The sequence below is a fragment of the Bufo gargarizans genome, chromosome 1, assembly GCF_014858855.1.
Source record: "Bufo gargarizans isolate SCDJY-AF-19 chromosome 1, ASM1485885v1, whole genome shotgun sequence".
Taxonomy (NCBI): Eukaryota; Metazoa; Chordata; class Amphibia; order Anura; family Bufonidae; genus Bufo; species Bufo gargarizans.
This window is the reverse complement of record NC_058080.1, coordinates 128,101,015-128,113,969: the sequence shown is the minus strand read 5'-3', so window position 1 is coordinate 128,113,969 and position 12,955 is coordinate 128,101,015.

The window sequence follows — 12,955 nt, the reverse complement described above, 5'->3', positions numbered from 1 at the left end:
GCAAAAGCAGAACACCCGCCGCCAAGAGACTCCGCCTGCTACTGACCGCCGCCATCTGGGACCGAGCACCCCAAAGGCAGCTTCAAGGAGTTCCCTGGCATGGCACTTCTTCAAACAATGTGCTGACGACAAGACCCGAGTGGTTTGCACGCTGTGCCATCAGAGCCTGAAGCGAGGCATTAACGTTCTGAACCTGAGCACAACCTGCATGACCAGGCACCTGCATGCAAAGCATGAACTGCAGTGGAGTAAACACCTTAAAACCAAGGAAGTCACTCAGGCTCCCCCTGCTACCTCTTCTGCTGCTGCCGCCTCGGCCTATTCTGCTGCTGCCGCCTCGGCCTCTTCCTCCGCCTCTGGAGGAACGTTGGCACCTGCCGCCCAGCAAACAGGGGATGTACCACCAACACCACCACCACCACCTCCGTCACCAAGCGTCTCAACCATGTCACACGCCAGCGTTCAGCTCTCCATCTCACAAACATTTGATAGAAAGCGTAAATTCCCACCTAGCCACCCTCGATCCCTGGCCCTGAATGCCAGCATTTCTAAACTACTGGCCTATGAAATGCTGTCATTTAGGCTGGTGGACACAGACAGCTTCAAACAGCTCATGTCGCTTGCTGTCCCACAGTATGTTGTTCCCAGCCGGCACTACTTCTCCAAGAGAGCCGTGCCTTCCCTGCACAACCAAGTATCCGATAAAATCAAGTGTGCACTGCGCAACGCCATCTGTAGCAAGGTCCACCTAACCACAGATACGTGGACCAGTAAGCACGGCCAGGGACGCTATATCTCCCTAACTGCACACTGGGTAAATGTAGTGGCAGCTGGGCCCCAGGCGGAGAGCTGTTTGGCGCACGTCCTTCCGCCGCCAAGGATCGCAGGGCAACATTCTTTGCCTCCTGTTACCACCTCCTCCTTCTCGGCTTCCTCCTCCTCTTCTTCCACCTGCTCATCCAGTCAGCCACACACCTTCACCACCAACTTCAGCACAGCCCGGGGTAAACGTCAGCAGGCCATTCTGAAACTCATATGTTTGGGGGACAGGCCCCACACCGCACAGGAGTTGTGGCGGGGTATTGAACAACAGACCGACGAGTGGTTGCTGCCGGTGAGCCTCAAGCCCGGCCTGGTGGTGTGTGATAATGGGCGAAATCTCGTTGCAGCTCTGGGACTAGCCAATTTGACGCACATCCCTTGCTTGGCGCATGTGCTGAATTTGGTGGTGCAGAAGTTCATTCACAACTACCCCGACATGTCAGAGCTGCTGCATAAAGTGCGGGCCGTCTGTTCGCGCTTCCGGCGTTCACATCCTGCTGCTGCTCGCCTGTCTGCGCTACAGCGTAACTTCGGCCTTCCCGCTCACCGCCTCATATGCGACGTGCCCACCAGGTGGAACTCCACCTTGCACATGCTGGACAGACTGTGCGAGCAGCAGCAGGCCATAGTGGAGTTTCAGCTGCAGCACGCACGGGTCAGTCGCACTACAGAACAGCACCACTTCACCACCAATGACTGGGCCTCCATGCGAGACCTGTGTGCCCTGTTGCGCTGTTTCGAGTACTCCACCAACATGGCCAGTGGCGATGACACCGTTATCAGCGTTACAATACCACTTCTATGTCTCCTTGAGAAAACACTTAGGGCGATGATGGAAGAGGAGGTGGCCCAGGAGGAGGAGGAGGAGGAGGAAGAGGGGTCATTTTTAGCACTTTCAGGCCAGTCTCTTCGAAGTGACTCAGAGGGAGGTTTTTGGCAACAGCAGAGGCCAGGTACAAATGTGGCCAGCCAGGGCCCACTACTGGAGGACGAGGAGGACGAGGATGAGGAGGAGGTGGAGGAGGATGAGGATGAAGCATGGTCACAGCGGGGTGGCACCCAACGCAGCTCGGGTCCATCACTGGTGCGTGGCTGGGGGGAAAGGCAGGACGATGACGATACGCCTCCCACAGAGGACAGCTTGTCCTTACCCCTGGGCAGCCTGGCACACATGAGCGACTACATGCTGCAGTGCCTGTGCAACGACAGCAGAGTTGCCCACATTTTAACCTGTGCGGACTACTGGGTTGCCACCCTGCTGGATCCACGCTACAAAGACAATGTGCCCACCTTACTTCCTGCACTGGAGCGTGATAGGAAGATGCGCGAGTACAAGCGCACGTTGGTAGACGCGCTACTGAGAGCATTCCCAAATGTCACAGGGGAACAAGTGGAAGCCCAAGGCCAAGGCAGAGGAGGAGCAAGAGGTCGCCAAGGCAGCTGTGTCACGGCCAGCTCCTCTGAGGGCAGGGTTAGCATGGCAGAGATGTGGAAAACTTTTGTCAACACGCCACAGCTAACTGCACCACCACCTGATACGCAACGTGTTAGCAGGAGGCAACATTTCACTAACATGGTGGAACAGTACGTGTGCACACCCCTCCACGTACTGACTGATGGTTCGGCCCCATTCAACTTCTGGGTCTCTAAATTGTCCACGTGGCCAGAGCTAGCCTTTTATGCCTTGGAGGTGCTGGCCTGCCCGGCAGCCAGCGTTTTGTCTGAACGTGTATTCAGCACGGCAGGGGGCGTCATTACAGACAAACGCAGCCGCCTGTCTACAGCCAATGTGGATAAGCTGACGTTCATAAAAATGAACCAGGCATGGATCCCACAGGACCTGTCCGTCCCTTGTCCAGATTAGACATTAACTACCTCCCCATAACCATATATTATTGGACTCCAGGGCACTTCCTCATTCAATCCTATTTTTATTTTCATTTTACCATTATATTGCGAGGCTACCCAAAGTTGAATGAACCTCTCCTCTGCCTGTGTGCTAGGCCTAAATATATGCCAATGGACTGTTGCAGTGGTGGCTGACATGAAGCCTGATTCTCTGCTATGACATGCAGACTAATTCTCTGCTGACATGAAGCCAGATTGTCTGTTACGGGACCTCTCTCCTCTGCCTGGGTGCTGGGCCTAAATTTATGACAATGGACTGTTGCAGTGGTGGCTGACGTGAAGCCTCATTCTCTGCTATGACATGCAGACTGATTCTCTGCTGACATGAAGCCAGATTCTCTGTTACGGGACCTCTCTCCTCTGCCTGTGTGTGTGCTGGGCCTAAATATATGCCAATGGACTGTTGCAGTGGTGGCTGACGTGAAGCCTCATTCTCTGCTATGACATGCAGACTAATTCTCTGCTGACATGAAGACAGATTCTCTGTTACGGGACCTCCCTCCTCTGCCTGGGTGCTGGGCCTAAATATATGCCAATGGACTGTTGCAGTGGTGGCTGACGTGAAGCCTCATTCTCTGCTATGACATGCAGACTAATTCTCTGCTGACATGAATACAGATTCTCTGTTACAGGACCTCCCTCCTCTGCCTGGGTGCTGGGCCTAAATATATGCCAATGGACTGTTGCAGTGGTGGCTGACGTGAAGCCTCATTCTCTGCTATGACATGCAGACTGATTCTCTGCTGACATGAAGCCAGATTCTCTGTTACGGGACCTCTCTCCTCTGCCTGTGTGTGTGCTGGGCCTAAATATATGCCAATGGACTGTTGCAGTGGTGGCTGACGTGAAGCCTCATTCTCTGCTATGACATGCAGACTAATTCTCTGCTGACATGAAGACAGATTCTCTGTTACGGGACCTCCCTCCTCTGCCTGGGTGCTGGGCCTAAATATATGCCAATGGACTGTTGCAGTGGTGGCTGACGTGAAGCCTCATTCTCTGCTATGACATGCAGACTAATTCTCTGCTGACATGAAGACAGATTCTCTGTTACGGGACCTCCCTCCTCTGCCTGGGTGCTGGGCCTAAATATATGCCAATGGACTGTTGCAGTGGTGGCTGACGTGAAGCCTCATTCTCTGCTATGACATGCAGACTGATTCTCTGCTGACATGAAGACAGATTCTCTGTTACGGGACCTCTCTCCTCTGCCTGTGTGTGCTGGGCCTAAATATATGCCAATGGACTGTTGCAGTGGTGGCTGACGTGAAGCCTCATTCTCTGCTATGACATGCAGACTGATTCTCTGCTGACATGAAGCCAGATTCTCTGTTACGGGACCTCTCTCCTCTGCCTGTGTGTGCTGGGCCTAAATATATGCCAATGGACTGTTGCAGTGGTGGCTGACGTGAAGCCTCATTCTCTGCTATGACATGCAGACTAATTCTCTGCTGACATGAAGACAGATTCTCTGTTACGGGACCTCTCTCCTCTGCCTGGGTGCCGGGGCCTAAATATCTGAGAATGGACTGTTCCAGTGGTGGGTGACGGGAAGCCAGATTCTCTGCTATGGAACCTCTCTCCAATTGATTTTGGTTAATTTTTATTTATTTAATTTTTATTTTAATTCATTTCCCTATCCACATTTGTTTGCAGGGGATTTACCTACATGTTGCTGCCTTTTGCAGCCCTCTAGCTCTTTCCTGGGCTGTTTTACAGCCTTTTTAGTGCCGAAAAGTTCGGGTCCCCATTGACTTCAATGGGGTTCGGGACGAAGTTCGGATCGGGTTCGGATCCCGAACCCGAACATTTCCGGGATGTTCGGCCGAACTTCTCGAACCCGAACATCCAGGTGTTCGCTCAACTCTAATTATACTTGATAATTATTATAATTATTCTATTTATTTAAAAAAAGCAAAGTAATATAATCGCATAGCGAATTAAACACAGCTGTCTCTATAGTCAACTTTCCTATTTGATTGCTAGAATTAGCAAAGTTGACAAATATGGAGCTAAAACGAAGATGGAGAATATTCTGTTATCTTCGTTTTGAGGAATATGACAAATACGTTCGTCATATACGTCATCTTCGCTAATTCTACCAAGCCAATCATAGTAAACCAGGTCTAAGTTGAAATCGTAATGCGATTACTTCAAGTTATATTAATCGCATTGCAATTTCAACTTAGCACTGCTATATTCCATATTCGTTAACTTTGTTAATTCTATAATTCTAAAATTAAGATATGGCAAAAAATTCTGCCTGCAAGGGCGGATAGAGTCTCTCTAATAAAAATGGTAGTGTTGCCCCAGGTCCTGTATGTTCTGCGTAACTCACCTGTATGGATCGCGGATAAGTATTTCAGACTTATAGAGCGTATGCTGAACGATTTATTGTGGGGGAGGAAGAGGGTCAGACTGAAGGCACTGTACTTCTCTATGCCTTATAATCAGGGAGGTCTTAACCTCCCTTATTTTAAGGGCTACTTTGTGGCCTCTCAACTTTGCTTTCTCAATGACTGGGAAAATAGCCATTTCTGCAATAAAATGGTGAAAGACTCAGGTCTTATGGATTTTTTTTCAGTACTGGAGTCTGATTACCTATTAAATACACAGATTGGGTACACACTTTTTTGCAGAATGGCTATAAGGACTTGGTTGGTTATAAGAAGCTGGTGTGGAGTCAAGGCATCACTTGCTTGTACCCCATTATGGCATAACTCAAAGATCTTGAATCTAGGGGACTTGAGCTGCTGCCAGTACTGGAGGACTAAGAACGTCCAATACCTACATCAGGTAGTCAGTGATGGACAAATTCTGTCCCTGACTGAGCTAAGACAAAGGGCAAATTTGGGTGAGGTAGCTTGGTACGCATATTTTCAATTGAGGTCGGCACTCTCCAGCACTTTGAATAGTCATTTCTTTTTTATAGATACTCCTGAATTTTTACACGACTTAATCACTAAGAAAATAGCCACGAGAATAAAAACATCACACTGCTATAGACACCTAATGAAAAAAAAAATTTCGGGTGTTTTTTCTCCAGGACAAAGATCCTGGTCTTCTTCACTTTCAGAGGTGGGCCCTTTAGATTGGGACAACATAGGGGAAAATTTAAAATTAGTTTCACATAATTTTAATCACATTGTTGTACAATTCAATATTCTTCACAAAATATATGTGACACCCATTTGGCTACACAGGAGAGGATACAGAGCCTCCTCTGACTGCCCACGTTGTGGCAACACCGAGGCAGATCATGTACATCTGTTCTGGGGTTGCCCAATGCTGAGCAGCTATTGGAGAGCGGTCCAAACCAATTTGGCTCGTAAACTTAACATTGTAGTTCCTTTGTCCCCCAGGATATGGGTCCTGGGAGACCTATCAGAGGTTAATTACCAGCCTATAAAACGCCAACTTCTGACCAAGGTAATGTTTTTGGCCAGACCTCTTATTTCTAGATCATGGTTCTGCTCTTCTCCTCCAGACTGTAACAATTGGTTGGGTCTGGTTGAGAAAGTGAAGAGCTACGAGAGGATAATGTACAACCAAAGAGGATCCTATTTAAAATGGGCTGCAGTTTGGAAAGATTGGGATAAGAACAACTAATTTAATTAATTAATTTATTGATTTATTTATAAATTTTATGTACAAAAACTCTTTTTTTTTTTTTTTTTTTTTTTTCCTGCAGGGTGGGGGGGGGAAGGATGGGGAATGATCTATTTGTTATGTATTATGTAAACGAATCTTTTGTATATCAATAAAAATTTATTAAATTAAAAAAAAACTTTGTTAATTCTAGCAAGCTGACCCATTAGAAACCCAGCTCTAAGTTGAAATCGCAATGCGATTACTTCAAGTTATATTAATCGCATTGCGATTTCAGCATAATTCTCACATCCGACAGTACATTCCAGTATGGAGACGTTCCCATGGTGATGGGGACGCTCCATGAGCACGGAAGTCGGCAGAAGCGGCAACGGGCACTGACTGGAGCAGCCAGGAAACCAGGAATCCTCAGAACAGGTAAGAACTACTTTTGGGAAGTGGGAAAGAAAAAAAAAATAACAAAATAAATAAAAAAACTATATTCAAAATAACTAATTTATAGCGCTATATTCAAAATATTCACGAATTAGCAAAGTGCCGATATTCTCTATTCAAATATTCGCTACTCAACACTATTATTCATCATATCAGAATTGCTATGCTTTATAAAAGGAGCCCAGTTCTGGCTTGTTGGGCTAGAACATGTCAATATATCCTTTTTTCAGCTATTTGGAATATTGCAGTCTGGTGTGCTAATGCTTTCAGATGCCTTCTCAAAAAACTCAGAAAAAACTATACCACTTGATTTACCACTACATTTTTTTTTAAATAGAAGACTGTGGGTGACATATGTCACTGAACAGCTATACAGTGATATACTTCTAAGTGTCTGTTGGACTTATACAATGGAAAATCTTTTCAGTGTATACCTCTGACATACACTTCAAATACAATATGAAGAGACCTTTAGATGGATAATTTTTTTCTAAAAACAAAACAAATCAAAGAAACAAAAAAAAAAAAAAAACTAACATCAATAATTCAAGGGCTGAATACAAATTACAATAACGTCTAATAACGGATAGCAGCACTGAACTGTAATATGCTAAATCAAAGGCATTTAGCTGAAATGTTGCAGTTCTGTATTAAAATGCACCTTTGATTTTACACGTTGTTATTGAACAGCATTTGGTCTATGCTTGTGGGCAAGACACACTAAGCCCACCTGGAAGTGTGCACCACAATTTCCTGGAGTCATTTGGGTGTGTTGCTTTCTTGTGGTTTTTCAAAATATGAAACAGAGGAAAAATACAGTTCAAGCTGTTGCTAGAGGGAAACCATCTACAAGTAGGCAGCTGGTAGATCCTAATATAGTTTCATTTAACATTGCAGCTCAGCAAGATCACATATAAACATTTAAGTCATCTGATTAAATGAATTTTCTGGGAAGATTTAAATATATATCAATAAAGTATGAGTAAAGGCAACATCTGCATGGAGTTTGCATGTTCTCCCCATATTTGTGTGTTTTTTCTTCCCACTGTCCAAAGACATACAGATAGGGAATTAAGATTGTGAGCCCTATTGGGGACAGTGTGATGACAATGTCTGTAAGCCCTGCGGAATATGTCAGCACTATACAGTATATACTGTAAGTAAGTACAATAAATACTCACCTGCAGTGATTTCCTGCCAGTGCCATACTGCTGCACTGGATCCTGCCTATCTGCTCTTCCCCATGCCTCCAAAGTGTCCCTCTTTTGGAGGGACAGTGGCTTTATTTTTTTTATCCAAGTCCATTTGTCCCTCTTTGATCCCTAAATGTCCCTCTTTTTGACCTGGGGAATTAATGCATAAATGTGCATTAATAAATTTACTAAACTGGTTCTTACTAAAGTTTCTACCTGTATATTAAATTATCTACCTGTTTGTACCTTAAATTATCTATAATCTGATGATGTATGTGGCAATATTTAAAGGGATATTGAAGTGCAAGAAAAAAATTGGTCCCAGGGGGGCTCCACATGTTGTAAAAAAATAAAGGCACTAATACTCACCTAACCGATCCCCAACTACTGCAGTAGTGATGGAGTCAGTAATTATGCTTTGGGCGAAGTTAGAGCCGTGGCCTAGTATGAAAAAAACTGCTGTGATTTGCGCCGCATATATTGTCCCTCTTTGCGATTTTCAAAAGTTGGGAGCTATGCTTCCCGTCCTGTGTTGATACTGCCAGAAATGGAGAGGCCCACTCAGCTAATCACTGAAATTCTTGTTCTAAAAGTCTTGTTGAAATGTTTTTTTGCTGAGAGCACGACAGGGAGTCCTAAATGGGGGCCTAGTATGTTGCTTCTGCAGCGAGCTTCTGAGGAGCCGGTGCAGAGGATGGGAGTGGTGGTGACCCTGATGAGGTGTTTTGTCACAATATGCTCCCTCAGGCCATATCTCCCTGGGAATCAGTACAATGGAAATGTGGTTTGAAGAATCAGGTCAGAAGTAAACATATAATAGTCTATCTATACTTGCAAAATATAATTCCAGCAGTAAATATAAAATATAACTCCAGTAACATCCAGCAGTATTAAGTACAAAGTGCAGTTCCTGGCACCAGATGAGGAGGTTTGGTGGCTGGTTGTGTGGCAATTAAATGGCACTTGTGGATATATGTGTCCACTGTGGGATGCAGGCTTGAAGTTAGAATGGCATGATGGTTATTCTAGGTGATGGGTGTCTGAGTCATACTCCCTCACCTGCAGCAGGATCCTTAAAGGTGTGATTTTGCTGATCACTCTGTTGTCTTTATCTGCTGTTGCTTTTGGGAAAGCTGTATCTTGACTTGGCAATCATCCCTGAGTAAGGGTCTCACAGGAAAATAGTTGAGGATACCCTGATGAAGTAGTCCAGGCATTAGCTTCCTTCTTCTTCCCTCTCTGGACTCAAACTCCCCCTCCTGGCAGGAAAAAGGAACAGGGTGGTTAGCCATGTTCCTGCCAACAATTGCCAATCATACCTCAACTGCTGGAGTGCACAGCAGAACATAAAACATTTCAATACATTAATACAAAACAATTGCAGCTACCCTCAGGTCTAGGGTACTGCACTTCTAAATGTGCCTTCAAGAAACTTTTCAGCATTAAACAACCAATATAATTTATTATAAAAATCTCCACTGGTCAGGGACAATTCCTGCAACAAATCCTAGTATTTCTGATATATTAAGAGATGCGTGTAGAGAAGTATACTGTGGCAAAACCAACCTCGCCACTGGGTTTTGGAGGGGCCTGTTTGCCAGCCTCTTGCCCCAGGATTATGGCCCATACTAACTTTGAAGGAGAAGACATTCAAAGTTAGTATTGCTGCACAGCTTAAATCTGTGGAACTGTTTTGGGCAGGAAAGCCATGCTTGCGGCCGGCTGAATGTAACTTCCATGGAATGCTCAGAACTGGGTGATTTTTAGATATGTTGCTCACCCAGATCAGAGCTATCCATATATGTATACATTATGGGGCTATGTGGGGTTTTGAGGTGTTTTCTGTGTTTTGGGAAAAATGTGTGTGTTCTGTCTGTGAGTGATTAAGTTAGACATTATGCTTGGTAATTGTATTTTGTTGATTGAGTCTCTGACAATGCCAGTGTGTTAGTTAATTGTGTCTCAGACAATGCCAGTGTGTTAGTTAATTGCGTCTCAGACAATGCTCACTGTATTTTGTTGATTGCATTACAGACAGAGGGAAGGGGGTTTTGTGTACAATTGCTGGGAAGGTGTCAATACTGTAAATGCATGTGATTGGCTGTTTTTACAAAACCCTGTGGGTGGTAACCTTGTTGGAAGATGTGTATAAATCAATGCTGTGTGTTCAAATAAAGAGTTTTACATTCAACATAGAGCCTCATCTCATGTGTGTGGGGATTGCTATACGTGTATACTCCCCCTGGCTATTACTTCTAGCTCTTGTAAGAGCTGTTCCTGTTCCTGGTTCCTGTGGTGGTATTGGTGTCGAGCGGAGTGCTTGGAGTCCTCGGGAGGCACTGGGAGCATCCATCAACGGAGGTACCTGGTCGGGGTGCTAGGAGATCTTTTACATATACATAGTATACATGCAACGTTTAATCGGAAGCTGAATTATGGAGATGTTCTCTGATATAACTATAGTAGTATTGTACAGATGTTTAGGGGATCATTTACTTACAGAAATTTGACTATTTTTTGAGTATTTCTGGCGCAGATTGTGGCACAAAGGTTTTTTGCGCTGCAACTTTTCCCCACTCACACCCGGTCAAAAAAGGAGTTGTGGGTGGGGAAGGGGATGGGCCAGAAGGCCTGTCTCATTTATCATTTTCTACGCCTGTTTTAGCCATATAAAATGGTCTAAATTTAAACAGCAAGGAAACTGGCTTAGATTTAGACCAGCAGTGGATGCTGTCCCACTGCAGTATTCTTTGGAAGCAGGGGCGTAGCTATAGGGGGTGCAGAGGTAGTAGTTGCTACCGGGCCCAGGAGCCTGAGGGGACCCTTGTGCCACGTAAGACACTGGTATTACAGAAAGTGCATGCAGGTCAAGTTACACCGCTGGCTGGAGGGAAGGAGTTAGGTCAAGAATTTGCCATTGGGAAGGGGTCCTGTTTAATTTTTTCCTCAGGCAGCACGAAGGGCTATGTGCTTCCCTTCCCCTTAACACAAAGCCCTGAGGAAAGGGGGGCCAAGCTGAACTCTTGCACCAGGGCCCATGAGCTTTTAGCTACGTCCCTGCTTGGAGGTGTACTGTATGTCAGAAGCATTAACCAAGGTATACCTCCAATGAATGCAACTGGGTGGCATCCATCACCCATAGGCTTCAGTGTGAACAGCAGAAATACAAGTATGCTGACCTATATTAGGCCGATATTGGACAAAAGGGCAGCATTCTTCCTCTGCTGATAGAATAGGGGGGAGGGGTTTGGGAACTTTTGGTATAATGGAGGGAGCTTTCCTGGAGCATACAGCAAATGGGCACTGCAAAGAGGGAAAGCACCTTATTAAAAGCATAGACATATGGTTCCTTGAGATTTACAATAAATGATAGTAAACGGTGAATCTTTCTCTTAGGCTGACTTTCACTATTAGTGCTAGCTTTTATCTTTCTTCTGGCTCTATTTATGACACGTTACCGCCCTACACATGAGTAATCTTTTCAATAACCGATAAAAAGAAAGCTGAACTTGTGAAAGTGTTAGTTTAACATCTGCAATCTGCCCCAGAAAGAATACATTAATCCGCAGATAAGACTGCAATTCTTACAGCTTATCAAACATTGTGCAGCTTATTGTAAATTATCAAAGGGCAACGCCACATGAACCCAGAGAGGCACCAGAAGCGCTTGTCTTATTCCAATTAATTACTTCATTAGCGGTTCCTCCCAAATACCAATGTGAGTTGCAGAAGCGGAAATTCTTGTCTTACACCAGTACAAGTTAAGAGCAAGACTCTAGAGCCATTCCTGACGTGGACGGGTGACAAACGATCACTCATAGCCTACAATTAACTTGCTATTAGGGAAATATGCAGCAAGAGATACATCAAGCTCGACATTAATGACTGCTCACCGCCAGCGCAATGCCTATGCCATGCCAAATTCAGCACTTTCCTCTTGTCATTTCCAACCTGTGGATGAAAGAGAGCTCCAGTAAGTGATGTTAAATGCAAGACTGTGCACAACAAAGACTTAAGAGGAACATCACATACTTAGTGGATGGCAGAATTTCTAATACTTTAATGGCCACCTGGCACATCAATGTAGATTCCAATCCAGGAAAGTTTTAATAAATATCCACACGATGACAAGTCATCTGTTAAACATTTGCAGCTTTATGATAATCCATCTAACACCTTCAAGTAGCAGTGCCATCAGTTCCCGCTGTATATACTCTCTCCCTTTCACTGCATCGCTGTCACCGCCAAGACCTGTGAGGTTCCTGTTGCTTTCCAGGAATTATATTATACCTGTTCAGTAGTTTTCCAGTCCTGTGCATGTGAATGCTCGATGATAAAACTATACATTTACCAGAAAATACAATCGAACCACCTTCCGTAATAGGCAATCCACCAATTCATGATTATTCATTTGTCTGGAACACATTGAAATACAATGGATGTATTGCTTAAAGGGGTTGTCTAGGATTGTAAAAAAAACTGCTCCGCTATTCTCCATTGGCTCTGTCTGGTATTGCAAATCATTAGTGTTGAGCGCCAATATTCGAAAAGCAAATTTTTATCGCGAATATTGGCACTTCGAGAATTCGCGAATATTTAGAATATAGAATTTAGAATATATTTAGAATATATATTCGTAATTAATTATTATTATTATTATTTTTTAACACAGTACACATCAGGTGATCATCCCTCCCTTCTTCTAGCTTGTGGGCCAATGAGAAGGCTTTGTCACAGCTTAGCAATTAATAGAAAAGTTGCCCACCCCTTACTATATAATAACCTCCCCAGCAGCTATTTTCTGAAGTTTATTGCAGTTATGAAAGAGACAGCAGTGTGACTGCTGTGTTCTGTGCTTTGTGCTATTACATTAGACAGTCAACTTATATATAGAAATCAGATAGTTAGGGGCAGATAGTCAGTGTAGGTTAGACTGATCTATAGTGTAGCAGATATTGCCGAAAATTCGCAAGCGCGAACATATTGGA